General features: G+C 45.8%; 1 long non-coding RNA gene across 1 annotated transcript; it reads left to right on the top strand.

The window, feature by feature from the left end:
• The first annotated feature begins 319 nt into the window (after nt 1–319).
• LOC130187989 (uncharacterized) lies at nt 320–1,683 on the top strand. The gene is made up of 3 exons (XR_008830536.1): nt 320–334; nt 726–821; nt 1,597–1,683. It is a non-coding gene; the product is annotated as an uncharacterized LOC130187989 (long non-coding RNA).
• Nucleotides 1,684–4,812: the final 3,129 nt, after the last annotated feature.

Raw genomic sequence — 4,812 nt, 5'->3', positions numbered from 1 at the left:
ATAAACACTCATCACAAAGAGGAACACTTCATCCTCCAGTTTATCATAAACAATCATCATCACATAACCACTTCATCCTCCAGTTTATCATAAACAATCATCATCACATAAACACTTCATCCTTCAGTTGATCATAATTTATATACCATCATCAAACAGACCAATCACAGCGCTGCGTTGTTCAGACTCAACGTGGGGGCGGGTCTTAGCCGAGTGTCAAAGTGCCTTCCTGTTCTCTGACAGGCTGCTGTAACGTGATCTGTTCAGACAAGACGGAGCATGAAGAACGAAGCAGATGACATGACGTCACGCAGCTGGTGGACTCCACGCCGAGGTGACCTTCATCTTCTGTCATGTTGTCTTCTTCGTCTTCATCACTCACAACATCTGAATATATCCACTTCATAAAAACACAGTTAGGAAAAGCTTTGATATCTTAAACCATCAGAATGTCCGTTTCAGTCCCTCAATACTCTACTTCCTGTTAGGAAATGTGAATAGACCTTCTGTTAGGAAATGAGACTGTACTTCCTGTTAGGAAAGGAGACTGTACTTCCTGTTCGGAAATGAAATTATACCTTCTGTTAGACAATGAGACTGTACTTCCTGTTAGGAAATGAGACTCTACTTCCTATTTAGTCCTCAAGTTTACTTCCTCAAGTCTGGAGCTTCAACAGGAAGTAGGAGTAGTGCTGGGTTGTTGAACCCCAGATGTTGTCTTGCAGGTGTCGGGCGTGGGCTACAATGGAGCAGGGGAAGTCCTCCTGGACGGAGACGTCGTCCACGGCTTCTCCTGTCCGTCCATTAGCAAGGTCGTTGAGGTGAGTCAACGTGGACCAGCTGGACAATGATGTCATCACTGTGTCTCAGGTGGGCTGTGTGTAAGTCAGCTGGACAATGATGTCATCACTGTGTCTCAGGTGGGCTGTGTCTCAGGTGGGTGTTATGTGTTGGTATGGAGATTGAACCCAAACGCAGACGGACAACAGCTTAAATAGAATCAGCGCTCTTTATTCCAAAAACAAGGCAAAACAGAAATAACAAAAAGGCAGGGGTCTCAGACCAAAGTCTCTTGCTCCGAGGTCGGGAGGGAAGCTCGACCGAACACTCAACAAAAAGGAAAAAATAGTCAAAGTGGGCTCCTCACTCAGGTGACGACCGTCTCTACACTGAGTGAAAAAACAAAACAAAGTACCGGTTACAGAGTAACGACGAGAAGAAGAACTCACAGGGCGAGTGGACGTACGGACTGGCCTCAGGTTGGTAAACCAACGACCTGACAGTGAGCAAGAGCAGGGCCGGGGTATTTAAGCCAGCTGGAGATGATCAGGTGAGATGAGCCCCAGCTGGCTCTTCTGGAGGGAGGCGTGACAGTGGGCGGAGTTCGGAGGAGGGAAACTGCAGGGTGAGACGAAAACAAAAACAAAAGCACATGGCACAACGACAACACACATGAGGAGAGGAGGTAAGGGGACAACAGAGAGGAAAAACAGCAGGGGAGACAGAGATCCTAACAGTGGGCTGTGTCTCAGGTGGGCTGTGTCTCAGGTGGGCTGTGTCTCAGGTGGGCTGTGTCTCAGGTGGGCTGTGTCTCAGGTGGGCTGTGTCTGCAACGACTCGGTCATCAGGAATCACAATTTGTTGGGACGACCAACAGAGGGAGCGCTCATCGCCCTCGCCATGAAGGTGAGACTCACCTGGAGTCCATGTGTGTGTATATGAGTGTGTATATACAGTATGTGTGTGTGTACAGTACATGTGTGTATACACAGTGTGTATACAGTGTGTGTACATGTATAGTATATGTGTGTATACACAGTGTGTGTGTACATGTATATGTGTGTATACACAGTGTGTGTACATGTATATGTGTGTATACACAGTGTGTGTACATGTATATGTGTGTATACACAGTGTGTGTACATGTATATGTGTGTATACACAGTGTGTGTATATGTATATGCAGTGGCGGGCCGTGGGCCTGGGGCCTGGGCCTTCAGTGAGGTCCTACACAGTCCCACCCGAATTAATCCACCTCTTATTACTATCATTATGATGCCATGGCTCTTGACCAGGGCTGCTCAATACGTCGATCGCGGCGTAGTATTGGTAGATTGCATGACATTAAAAAAAATTGGCCCGCCCCCGTCATTTTCTCTATAGCACGTCTTTGTTCATTTATTAAACTAAACAGCCGTCTGATGTTGATCGTATCTACACAACAGCATGTCATTTCTCTCGGCTCTCCGTCTCGCGTGCTGCAGAATGCGCGCATCGGGACGGAGAAAAAGAAGAAGAAAAAGTCTTCCTTACGATGTCTAACTTTTCTTGAAAAGTTCGTCTTGAGAAAGGCGTTAAAAGTATATGCTTGACCAAATCGACATCTCCTCCTCCTTCCGCCATTGTGGGTTGAAAAAACAGCTTTGTAGTCCGCGAATTAATTCCTTTATCAAATTCAGTTTCCTAGTTCTGAGGTTCTGCATCTACCTGCCCATAGGACCCGCCTCTCAATATTGGTAATCCAATCAAAAGACCTGCAGCACTCCGCCTGCTAGCTGGCTCCTGTGCCGGTTCCGGGGCCTTCTAGAAGGTCAAGAGGAGCCAACTCTAAAGCTGATTGGTTGACACAAAATGTTCATTCCCATTCACTTGAAGCTACCAGCGCCCGCAATCTTGATTCTGAAGGCCTAAGGGCAGATTTTAGCCCCCTGGCAACACACGATGGCTGAATATGATTGGATAAAAGATCTAACATAAAGACCAGCCCTCCAAATCTCAACCTGGGGTTGGCAGCAGCGCAACCAAGAGGAACGCTATGAAATTAAGAGAATAACTCTTACTCTGGGAAATAATTGAATACATATTTGTGGGAAAATATATTTAGAAAAAAATATATATTCTGATGATGTTTAGGCCAGCAGAGAAGGCCTTGCTGGCCCTGACGGCCCGCCACTGGGTATATGTGTGTATACACAGTGTGTGTACATGTATATATGTGTATACAGTCCCTGTGTGTGTATATGTGTGTATACACAGTGTGTGTACATGTATATATGTGTATACACAGTGTGTGTACATGTATATGTGTGTATACAGTGTGTGTGTACATGTATATGTGTGTACAGTGTGTGTGTACATGTATATGTGTGTACACAGTGTGTGTACATGTATGTGTGTATACAGTGTGTGTGTACATGTATGTGTATACACAGTGTGTGTACATGTATATGTGTGTATACACAGTGTGTGTACATGTATATATGTGTATACACAGTGTGTGTGTACATGTATGTGTGTATACACAGTGTGTGTGTACATGTATATGTGTGTATACACAGTGTGTGTGTACATGTATGTGTGTATACACAGTGTGTGTACATGTATATGTGTGTATACACAGTGTGTGTACATGTATATATGTGTATACACAGTGTGTGTACATGTATATGTGTGTATACACAGTGTGTGTGTACATGTATATGTGTGTATACACAGTGTGTGTGTACATGTATATGTGTGTATACACAGTGTGTGTGTACATGTATATGTGTGTATACACAGTGTGTGTGTACATGTATGTGTGTATACACAGTGTGTGTGTATGTATATGTGTGTGTACATGTATGTGTGTATACACAGTGTGTGTACATGTATATGTGTGTATACACAGTGTGTGTACATGTATGTGTCTATACACAGTGTGTGTACATGTATATGATTGATTGATTGATTGATTGATATATTTATTTGTCGTTTGCCAGAGTACAGGTACAAAAGCATCGAAATTACAAGAAAGGGTGGATGAAAGATTACAGCATAACATGAGGGAAGAAGGCGAGAAAACACCAACCCCCCGACTATGCCCCGAGAGGGGTACAGTGTGGGAGCAGGAAAAAAACACCTTAGCACATAAGCACATACATTTTAGACATGACTTGCAACGAGTAGGAAGGGGGGAGGGGAGGTAATCCAACAACTGGGTGATCTAAGCCCATCCATTGGGGGCAGAAGGTAACCAGCACCGACAAGCAGCCAGCCGGTCCGGCGCCAACACAGCAGCGCCAGCCACAGCCGTCCGGTCCCACTGGGGGTAAAAAGCAGGCGAAGGCGTGGGATGGGGAGGGGTAGTGAATGCAATCAGTATTATTGAAAGTTCGGTAATGCGTGTTCTGGTATGTCGTCCTCCCCAGGCCACAACAGACAGAGTTCTCAGTCCAAGATGGTCGTTGCCATGGAGATAGCCTTGAAAGGTCCTGGGAGAAAACAACCACAGGTGTCTGTGGATAGGGGAAGGGAATGAGAGGTTCTCACTTCAGCGATCTTCAGGGAGTTGTTGTTCAATGTGACCTTGGCCAAGGCACCGTTCTGGTTGAGGGAGCGAAGCAGATAAGATTGGGATTGTTTGGTCTGCCAGCAGCTACATCCAATTTGCGCACCTGCTTTTCCACCACTTTCCTCCCATTTTTCGTCGATCCAATTTCGTCGGGCAGCCTTAGGGGCTTTTAACGGCTGTCACCGTTTCCTTAATTTTCCGATAAACCAGGCAACGCCAAATCCAAACAACAGAAATCCTGTAATCATAGTTCCGAATAGGTAGATGTCATCACGTCCTCCACGGAAAGGCTGCTAGGCTGCGACACGTCCATCGTAACCAGCTGCAACGTCCGGCAGGACGGGCAGGTTCAAACCCAAGCTTCTCGTCGAGAAGACGGTGTCAGTGCGTTGAGAGACCAGTTGATCAGATGATCAGTTGATCGGTCCATGGTTTTTAGTTCGAAGAGCGATGAGGGCACAGTGTGTGTGTACATGTAT

This window comes from Pseudoliparis swirei, chromosome 22 (assembly GCF_029220125.1).
Source record: "Pseudoliparis swirei isolate HS2019 ecotype Mariana Trench chromosome 22, NWPU_hadal_v1, whole genome shotgun sequence".
Taxonomy (NCBI): Eukaryota; Metazoa; Chordata; class Actinopteri; order Perciformes; family Liparidae; genus Pseudoliparis; species Pseudoliparis swirei.
This window is presented reverse-complemented; position numbering and strand designations above follow the sequence as displayed.